The sequence below is a fragment of the Triticum urartu genome, chromosome 1A (assembly GCF_056163025.1).
Source record: "Triticum urartu cultivar PI428250 chromosome 1A, HENAU_Tu73, whole genome shotgun sequence".
NCBI lineage: Eukaryota > Viridiplantae > Streptophyta > Magnoliopsida > Poales > Poaceae > Triticum > Triticum urartu.
In genome coordinates this window covers 333,693,414-333,705,172 of record NC_141873.1, presented here as the reverse complement: position 1 = coordinate 333,705,172, position 11,759 = coordinate 333,693,414, and positions in this window count along the sequence as shown.

The following is an 11,759-nucleotide window of genomic DNA, read 5'->3' as shown; positions in this document are numbered from 1 at the left end:
CATCCGTGGAAGAATTTAAGATGTTGCAATACAATGCTCAAGCTTGCGATATTCTTTTCACGGATCGTGCCCCGAAGAATTCAACAAAATCGGTCGCCTTGAGAATGCAAAGGAAATATGTGATACTTTGGTTGATATGAACGAAGGTACCGAGTCCATCATGGAATCCAAATTGGATGTGCTTCAATGTGAACTTGAAAAGTTCAAAATGAAGGATGGTGAAGGAGTCGCGGAAATGTACTCTAGGCTTGCCCTCATCACAAATGAGATTGCCAGCTTAGGAAGCGAAGATATGACCGATAGATTCATCATCAAGAAGATCCTAAGAGCCTTGGATGGAAAATATGATACCGTGTGCACCTTGATCCAAATGATGCCCAATTACAAATATCTCAAGCCAACGAAAGTCATTGGTAGAATTGTTGCTCATGAGATGCCACTCAATGATAAGGAAGAGCTCCACAACAAGTCTAGTGGTGCTTATAAAGCTTCATGTGATGCTCCTACAACATCAAGTGAGAAACAAGTCTTCAATCAAGGATTGAGCTTAATGGTGAAGAACTTCAACAATTTCTACAAGAGCATAAGCAAATGGAGAAGTTACAAGTCCAGGTCCTACAATGACAAATGATCTTCTAGTCATGATCGCAATTGCTACAATTGTGGAAGACCCGGATACTAATCTAGTGAGTGTACGACTCCCTACAAAAGAAGAGAAGACTCACCTAAAAGGAGAAATAAAAGAGAGGAATCACCTCCAAGAGAGAGGAGTAGAGATGATTGTTATGAACGAAGACCCTCTCGTAGAAGCAAGGATTTGGAAAGGAAGGACAAGTCATCAAATAGCTACACAAGGCGAAGACATCAAGCTCACGTTGGTGAATGGGTATCCGATTCCGACTCCGACAACTACTCCGAGAAAAGTTATCACTCCGACTCCAAATATACTCAAGATGAAGGTGTTGCTGGTCTTGCACTTGTGTCATCCAACTCCTATGACATATTCGACTCACCAAATGAAGGAATTGGAAGCTGCTTCATGGCTAAAGTTCCCAAGGTATCACACCCCGAGTATGTTGATTTCAATAGTGATGAAGATGATTTGCTAGGTGATGATGATTCACTTATTGACAACACTATTGATGAAACTGCTATTAATCATGCTAATCAAGATAAAAAGAATGACAATGATAAGAAGGAGATTGAGCATCTAACTAAAGAACTAAACACTCTTAAGTTATCTCATGAAACTACCTTAGAGGATCATCGAGAGCTTTTAAAGACTCATGAGAAGCTACGCTTTGAGAAGCTCAACCTAGAGCAAGAGCATGGGTTCTTAAAAGCAATCAATGATGATCTTCGTAAGAAAATTTCTTCTTGCATTGCCAAGTGATACGTCCATTTTGCATCATGCTTTTATATCGATATTTATTGCATTATGGGCTGTTATTACACGCTATGTCACAATACTTATGCCTATTCTCTCTTATTTTACAAGGTTTACACGAAGAGGGGGAATGCCGGCAGCTGGAATTCTAGGCTGGAAAAGGAGCAAATATTAGAGACCTATTCTACACAACTCCGAAAGTCCTGAAACTTCACGGGAGCATGTTTCAGAATAAAAAAATATTGGGCGAAGGAAGTACCAGAGGGGGGCCACCCACCATCCACGAGGGTGGGGGGCGCGCCCTACCCCCTGGGCGCGCCCCCTGCCTCGTGGGCCCCCTGGCAGGCCTCCGGTGCCCATTTTCTGCTATATGAGGTCTTTTGCCCTGGAAAAATAATTAGCTATCTTACGGGACGAAACTCCGCCACCACGAGGCGGAACCTTTCCAGAACCAATCTAGGGCTCTGGCGGAGCTGTTTTGCCGGGGAAACTTCCCTCCGGGAGGGGGAAATCATCACCATCGATCCTCTCATCGGGAGGGGGTCAATCTCCATCAACATCTTCACCAGCACCATCTCATCTCAAACCCTAGTTCATCTCTTGTATCCAATCTTTGTCTCAAAACCTCAGATTGGTACCTGTGGGTTGCTAGTAGTGTTGATTACTCCTTGTAGTTGATGCTAGTTGGTTTATTCGGTGGAAGATCATATGTTTAGATCCTTTATGCATATTAATACCCCTATGATTATGAACATGAATATGATTTGTGAGTAGTTACGTTTGTTCCTGAGGACATGGGAGAAGTCTTGCTATAAGTAGTCATGTGAATTTGGTATTCGTTCGATATTTTGATTAGATGTATGTTGTCTCTCCTCTAGTGGTGTCATGTGAACGTCGACTACATGAAACTTCACCATATTTGGACCTAGAGGAAGGCATTGGGAAGTAATAAGTAGATGATGGGTTGCTAGAGTGACAGAAGCTTAAACCCTAGTTTATGAGTTGCTTCGTAAGGGGCTGATTTGGATCCATATGTTTCATGCTATGGTTAGGTTTATCTTAATACTTCTTTTGTAGTTGCGGATGCTTGCAAGGGGGGTTAATAATAAGTGGGATGCTTGTCCAAGGAAGGGCAGCACCCAAGCACCGGTCCACCCACATATCAAATTATCAAAGTACCGAACGTGAATCATATGAACGTGATGAAAACTAGCTTGACGAATATTCCCATGTGTCCTCGGGAGCGTTTTCCTTTATATAAGAGTTTGTCCAGGCTTGTCCTTTGCTAAAAAAAGGATTGGGACATCTTGCTGCACCTTATTTACTTTTATTACTTGTTACCCGTTACAAATTACCTTATCACAAAACTATCTGTTACCGATAATTTTAGTGCTTGCAGAGAATACCTTACTGAAAACTGCTTATCATTTCCTTCTGCTCCTCGTTGGGTTCGACACTCTTACTTATCGAAAGGACTATGATAGATCCCCTATACTTGTGGGTCATCAAGACTCTTTTCTGGCACCGTTGCCGGGGAGTGAAGCGCCTTTGGTAGGTGGAATTTGGTAAGGAAAAATTTATATAGTGTGCTGAAATTTACTGTCACTTGTTATTATGGAACATAATCCTTTGAGGGGCTTGTTCGGGGTATCTTCACCCTGACCAGTAGATCAAAGAGTTGCTCCTCAACCTACTGAAAATGTTTACTTTGAAATTCCTTCGGGTATGATAGAGAAACTGCTAGCTAATCCTTTTAGAGGAGATGGAACATTGCATCCCCATTTGCACCTAATCTATGTGGATGAAGTTTGTGGATTATTTAAGCTTGCAGGTATGCCCGAGGATGTTATCAAGAAGAAGGTCTTCCCTTTATCTTTTAAGGGAAAGGCATTGACATGGTTTAGGCTATGTGATGATATGGGATCATGGAACTACAACCGATTGAAATTGGAATTTCATCAGAAGTTTTATCCTATGCATCTGGTTCATCGTGATCGTAATTATATATATAATTTTTGGCCTCGCGAAGGAGAAAGCATCGCTCAAGCTTGGGGGAGGCTTAAGTCAATCTTATATTCATGCCCCAATCATGAGCTCTCAAGAGAAATTATTATTCAAAATTTTTATGCTCGGCTTTCTCTCGATAATCGCTCCATGCTTGATACTTCTTGTACTGAATCTTTTATGATGAAGACTATTGAATTCAAATGGGATTTATTGGAAAGAATTAAATGCAACTCTAAAGATTTGGATCTCGATGAAGGTAAGGAGTCAGGTATAATACCTAAGTTTGATTGTGTTAAATCTTTTATGGATAGCGATGCTTTCCGTGAATTTAGCACTAAATATGGACTTGACTCTGAGATAGTAGCTTCTTTCTGTGAATCCTTTGCTACTCATGTTGATCTCCCTAAGGAGAAGTGGTTTAAATATAATCCTCCTGTTGAAGTAAAAGTAGTTGCACCTATTAAAGTTGAAGAAAAGAGTATCACTTATAATGGTTCTGTTGTTCCTACTACTTATATTGAGAAACCACCTTTCCCTGTTAGAATAAAGGATCATGCTAAAGCTTCAACTGTGGTTCATAAGAGTAATACTAGAACACCTACACCCTCAAAATTAAAGTTGAACCCAGTGTTGCTATGGTTAAAGATCTCTTGGCCGATAATATTGATGGGCATGTTATTTACTTCTGTGATGAAGCTGCTAGAATTGCTAGACCTGACACTAAAAATAAACATAGACCTGTTGTAGGCATGCCTGTTATTTCTGTTAAAATAGGAGAACATTGCTATCATGGCTTATGTGATACGGGTGCTAGTGCAAGTGCAATACCTCATTCCTTATATAAAGAAACTATGCATGATATTGCACCTGCTGAGATAGAGGAAATTGATGTTACAATTAAGCTTGCCAATAGAGACACTATTTCACCAGTTGGGATTGTTAGAGATGTTGAAGTCTTGTGTGGGAAAGTCAAATATCCTGTTGATTTTCTAGTTCTTGGTTCCCCACAAGATAACTTTTGTCCCATTATATTTGGTAGACCCTTCTTGAATACTGTTAATGCTAGGATAGATTGCAAAAAAGATGCTGTTACTATTGGTTTGGGGGATATGTCTCATGAGTTTAATTTTGCTAAATTTCATAGACAACCCCATGATAAAGAATTGCCTAGTAAGGATGAAATTATTGGTCTTGCTTCTATTGTCGTGCCTCCTAGTGATCCTTTAGAACAATATTTTCTCGGCCATGAAAATGATATGTTTATGAATGGAAGAAGGGAAATAGATGAAGTATTATTTAAACATGAACCTGTTTTGAAACACAACTTGCCTGTTGAAATCCTAGGGGATCCTCCTCCACCCAAGGGTGATCCTGTGCTTGAGGTTAAACCTTTACCTGATACTCTCAAATATGCTTATCTTGATGAGAAATAGATATATCCTGTTATTATTAGTGCTAACCTTTCAGAGCATGAAGAAAAGAAATTATTGAAAACTCAGAAGAAGCATCGTGCTGCTATTGGATATACTCTTTATGATCTTAAGGGCATTAGTACCACTCTATGCCAACACAAAATAAAATTGGAGAAAGACACGAAACCGGTTGTTGATCACCAACGACAGTTAAATCCTAAGATGAAAGAAGTGGTAATAAAAGAAATATTAAAGCTTCTAGAGGCATGTATAATTTAGCCCGTTGCTGATAGTCAGTGGGTAAGTCATGTCCATTGTGTCCCTAAGAATGGAGGTATTACTGTTGTTCCTAATGATAAAGATGAATTAATCCCATAAAGAATTGTTACAGGTTATAGAATGGTAATTGATTTCCGCAAATTAAATAAAGCTACTAAAAAGGATCATTACCCGTTACCTTTTATCGATCAAATGCTAGAAAGATTATCCAAACATACACATTTTTGCTTTCTAGATGGTTATTCTGGTTTCTCTCAAATACCTGTGTCAAAAGAGGATCAAGAAAAGACAAATTTTACTTGCCCTTTCGGTACCTTTGCTTATAGACGTATGCCTTTTGGTTTATGCAATGCACCTGCTACCTTACAAAGATGTACAACTGCTATATTCTCTGACTTTTGTGAAAATATTGTTGAGGTTTTCATGGATGATTTCTCCGTTTATGGAACTTCTTTTGATGATTGCTTAAGCAACCTTGATAGAGTTTTGCAGAGATGTGAAGAAACTAATCTTGTCTTGAATTAGGAGAAGTGCCACTTTATGGTTAATGAAGGTATTGTCTTGGGGCATAAAATTTCTGAAAGAGGTATTGAAGTTGATAAAGCTAAGGTTGATGCTAATGAAAATATGTCGTGTCCTAAGGACATCAAAGGTATAAGAAGTTTCTTGGTCATGCCAGTTTTTATTGGAGGTTCATTAAGGACTTCTCTAAAATTTCTAGGCCTCTGACTAATCTCTTACAAAAAGATGTTCCATTTGTCTTTGATGATGATTGTGTAGAAGCATTTGAAATACTTAAGAAAGCCTTGATTTCTGCACCTATTGTTCAGCCACCTGATTGGAATTTACCGTTTGAAATTATGTGTGATGCTAGTGATTATGATGTAGGTGTTGTTCTAGGACAAAGAGTTGATGAGAAATTCAATGTTATCCAATATGCTAGTAAGACTCCGGACAGTGCCCAGAGAAATTATGCTACTACTGAAAAAGAATTTTTAGCAGTTGTATTTGCTTGTGATAAGTTCAGACCTTATATTGTTGATTCTAAAGTAACTATTCACACTGATCATGCTGCTATTAAATACCTTATGGAAAAGAAAGATGCTAAACCTAGACTTATTAGATGGGTTCTCTTGCTACAAGAATTTGAGTTGCATATTATTGATAGAAAGGGAGATGAGAACCCCATTGCAGACAATTTGTCTAGGTTAGAGAATGTTCTTGATGACCCACTACTTATTGATGATAGCTTCCCCTGATAAACAATTAGCTATCATACATGCTTCTCGTACTGCTCCATGGTATGCTGATTATGCCAATTATATTGTTGCTAAATTTATATCACCTAGTTTCACATACCAGCAAAAGAAGAAGTTTTTCTATGATTTAAGATATTACTTCTGGGATGACCCACACCTTTATAAAGAAGGAGTAGATGGTATTATTAGACGTTGTATACCTGAGCATGAATAGGAACAGATCCTATGCAAGTGTCACTACGAGGCTTATGGAGGACATCATGCTGGAGATAGAACTGCACATAAGGTATTGCAATCCGGTTTTTATTGGCCTGCTCTCTTCAAGGATGCCCGTAAGTTTGTCTTGTCTTGTGATGAATGCCAAAGAATTGGCAATATTAGTAGACGTAAAGAAATGCCTATGAATTACTCACTTGTCATTGAACCGTTTGATCTTTTGGGCTTTGATTATATGGGACCGTTTCCTTCCTCTAATGGGTATACACATACTTTAGTGGCTGTTGATTACGTTACTAAGTGGGTAGAAGCTATTCCAACTAGTAGTGCTGATCATAACACCTCTATTAAGATGCTTAAAGAAGTTATTTTTCTGAGGTTTGGAGTCCCTAAATACTTAATGACTGATGGTGGTTCACATTTTATTCATGGTGCTTTTCGTAAAATGCTTGGTAAGTATGATGTTAATCATAGAATTGCATCCCCATATCATCCACAGTCTAGTGGTCAAGTAGAACTGAGTAATAGAGAGATTAAATTATTTTTTCAAAAGACTGTTAATAGATCCAGAAATAATTGGTTAAAGAAACTTGATGATGCATTATGGGCTTATAGAACTGCATATAAAAATCCTGTGGGTATGTCTCCATATAAAATGGTTTATGGAAAAGCATGTCACTTACCTCTCGAACTAGAACATAAGGCATATTGGGCCATTAAAGAGCTCAATTATGATTTCAAACTTGCCGGTGAGAAGAGGCTTTTTGACATTAGCTCACTTGATGAATGGAGAACCTAGGCCTATGAGAATGCCAAACTGTTTAAGGAAAAGGTTAAAAGATGGCATGACAAAAGGATACAAAAACATGAGTTTAATGTAGGTGATTATGTATTGTTATACAACTCTCGTTTAAGATTTTTTGCAGGCAAACTCCTGTCTAAATGGGAAGGTCCTTACATTATAGAGGAGGTCTATCGTTCCGGTGCCATAAAAATCAACAACTTCGAAGGCACAAATCCGAGGGTGGTGAACGGTCAAAGAATCAAACATTATATCTCAGGTAATCCTGTAAATGTTGAAACTAATGTTATTGAAACCGTAACCCCGGAAGAATACATAAGGGACACTTTCCAGAACATTTCAGACTCCAAAAAGGAAGAGGTATGTGGTACGGTAAGTAAACCGACTCCGAAATAGTTCTAATTGCAATTTTTCTCCATTTTGGAATATTTAAGAAAATAGGAAAATAAGAAGCAGTCCGGGAAGGACACGAGGCGTCCACAAGGGTGGAGGGCGCGCCCCCTACCTCGTGGGCACCTCGTGTCCTCTCCGGACTCCGTTTTCTTGCACGATACCTCTTTTGGTCGGTAAAAATTCATTATATAATCTCCCGAAGGTTTTGACCACCGTATCACGCAAATATCTTCTGTTTTTGTTTCGAGCTATTTCTGCTCAGATTTAGAGCAAGATGTCGTCGCAAGACTCCGACGGAGAAAGCTATGTCTCACATCTCATTGCCGATCCAAAGACCTATGGGGACCTATCTCCTTGTGGTCGAACTATGGATGATGAGGAGGATGCTCACTTGATGATGATCAATGATTCATGTTCGGAGGAGGAGGATGTCCCTCTACCTCAACCTGGGGATATGCACGTGAAGTTCAAGAAGTCCAGTCTCCCCAAGAGGGCTAAACTGTCTAACAACCAATCTATTCCTTCTCGTTTTTGGCAGAAAAGCAAAGGAGATTTATGTGACAAGATCTTGAAGCTGGAATCGGAGGTCGATGATTTAAAGGAGGAGATCGCTCTTCTCAATTACAACATGGAAAAGCTGAAGGCACAATTGTCATCATCATCACCATCACCAGCAAAGAAGAACTGAGTATCTGGTATGGGCACTCCCCTTGGCAATTGCCAAGCTTGGGGGAGTGCCCCGGTATCGTATCATCATCACACCTTTTTATCTTTACCATTTTCTTAGTTTGATCCTTTTGGTAATATCTTGATCTAGTAGAATAAAGTTTTAGTATGATCTAGTTCTGAGTTTTGCTTTATGATCCTTCTATGTAATAGAGTCCGTGAGCTATATATAATAAATATTAGTGTTGAATCAAGGGCTTTGCCATCTTGCTATGATCTTGAGGGAATAAAAATAAAAAGGACGAGAAAGAATAAAAAGAATTAAAGAGATCATATGGATCTTTTGGAGAGTAATGACTTCACATATAAAGAGTGTGATGAATAAAAGTTGTTGAGAGTTGACAAACATAGTTTTGGTCATCGTTGCAATTAATAGGAGGCATAAAGAAAGAGAGGTATTCACATATAAATATACTATCTTGGACATCTTTTATGACTGTGAGAACTCATTAAAATATGACATGCTAAAGAGTTGAGGTTGGACAAGGAAGACAACGTAATGGGTTATGTTTTCTTACATCCGAAATAAATTATATTGTCATGGATCATCCAACATGTTGAGCTTGCCTTTCCCCCTCATGCTAGCCAAATTCTTTGCACCAAGTAGAGATACTACTTGTGCTTCCAAATATCCTTAAACCTAGTTTTGCCATGAGAGTCCACCATATCTACCTATGGATTTAGTAAGATCCTTCAAGTAGGTTGTCATTGTTGCAAGCAATAAAAATTGCTCTCTAAATATGTATGATTTATTAGTGCGGAGAAAGTAAGTTTATACGATCTTGTGATGTGGAAGAAATAAAAGCGACGGACTGCATAATAAAGGTCCATATCACAAGTGGCAATATAAAGTGACGTTCTTTTGCATTAAGATTTTGTGCATCCAACCATAAAAGCACATGACAACCTCTACTTCCCTCTGCGAAGGGCCTATCTTTTATTCTTGTCTTATACTTCATACAAGAGTCATGGTGATCTTCACCTTTCCTTTTTACATTTTATCCTTTGGCAAGCACAATGTGTTGGAAAGATCCTGATATATATAGCTAATTGGATGTGAGTTTTCATGAACTATTATTGTTGACATTACCCTTGAGGTAAAAGGTTGGGAGGCAAAATTATAAGCCCCTATCTTTCTCTGTGTCCGATTAAAACTTCATACCCATAAATATTGCGTGAGTGTTAGCAATTGTGAAAGACTAAATGATAGTTGAGTATGTGGACTTGCTGAAAAGCTCTTATATTGACTCTTTCCGATGTTATGATAAATTGCAATTGCTTCAATGACTGAGATTATAGTTTGTTAGTTTTCAATGAAGTTTATGATTCATACTTGAAACTGTGAATGAATTGTTACTTTAGCATAAGAGATCATATGACAATATATATATGTTGCTGTTATAAGAATGATCATGATGCCCTCATGTCCGTATTTTATTTTATCGACACCTCTATCTCTAAACATGTGGACATATTTTTCGATTTCGGTTTTCGCTTGAGGACAAGCGAGGTCTAAGCTTGGGGGAGTTGATACGTCCATTTTGCATCATGCTTTTATATCGATATTTATTGCATTATGGGCTGTTATTACACATTATGTCACAATACTTATGCCTACTCTCTCTTATTTTACAAGGTTTACATGAAGAGGGGGAATGCCGACAGCTGGAATTCTGGGCTGGAAAAGGAGCAAATATTAGAGACCTATTCTGCACAACTCCAAAAGTCCCAAAACTTCACGGGAGCACGTTTCATAATATATAAAAAATATTGGGCGAAGGAAGTACCAGAGGGGGGCCACTCACCATCCACGAGGGTGGGGGCGCGCCCTACCCCCTAGGCGGCCCCCCTGCCTCGTGGGCCCCCTGGCAGGCCTCCGGTGCCCATCTTCTGCTATATGAGGTCTTTTGCCTTGGAAAAAATAATTAGCAAGCTTATGGGACGAAACTCCGCCACCACGAGGCGGATCCTTACCAGAACCAATCTAGGGCTCTTGCGGAGCTGTTCTGCCGGGGAAACTTCCCTCCGGGAGGGGGAAATCATCACCATCGATCCTCTCATCGGGAGGGGGTCAATCTCCATCAACATCTTCACCAGCACCATCTCATCTCAAACCCTAGTTCATCTCTTGTATCCAATCTTTGTCTCAAAACCTCAGATTGGTACCCGTGGGTTGCTAGTAGTGTTGATTACTCCTTGTAGTTTATGCTAGTTGGTTTATTCGGTGGAAGATCATATGTTCAGATATTTTATGCATATTAATACCCCTCTGATTATGAACATGAATATGATCTGTGAGTAGTTATGTTTGTTCCTGAGGACATGGGAGAAGTCTTGCTATAAGTAGTCATGTGAATTTGGTATTCGTTCGATATTTTGATTAGATGTATGTTGTCTCTCCTCTAGTGGTGTCATGTGAACGTCGACTACATGGCACTTCACCATATTTGGGCCTAGAGGAAGGCATTGGGAAGTAATAAGTAGATGATGGGTTGCTAGAGTGACACAAGCTTAAACCCTAGTTTATGAGTTGCTTCGTAAGGGGCTGATTTGGATCCATATGTCTCATGCTATGGTTAGGTTTATCTTAATACTTCTTTTGTAGTTGAAGATGCTTGCAAGAGGGGTTAATAATAAGTGGGATGCTTTTCCAAAGAACGGAAGCACCCAAGCACCAGTTCACCCACATATCAAAATTATCAAAGTACCGAACGCGAATCATATGAACGTGATGAAAACTAGCTTGAAGATAATTCCCATGTGTCCTCGGGAGCATTTTCCTTTATATAAGAGTTGGTCCAGGCTTGTCCTTTGCTGCAAAAAGGATTGGTCCATATTGCTGCACCTTATTTACTTTTGTTACTTGTTACCCATTACAAATTACCTTATCACAAAACTATCTGTTACCGATAATTTTAGTGCTTGCAGAGAATACCTTACTGAAAACTGCTTATCATTTCCTTCTGCTCCTTGTTGGGTTCGACACTCTTACTTATCGAAAGGACTATAATAGATCCCCTATACTTGTGGGTCATCACCAAGCGTTTACTCTTGTCTAGTAAAATATAGCAACAAGAGTAAGAAATATTCTTCGTCTAGTAGTTACAATAATCATGTTAAATCCAATATTGTTGCTTCTAGTACATAGTTCTCTTGATTCCACTAATGATTCTCTTAGCCAAGTTACACTTGAGCAAGAAAATAGCTTATTGAAGGGAATTATATAGAAAGGTGTTACAAGAGCCTTGCTAGAAGTAGGCAATTTGAGGAAATTGTAC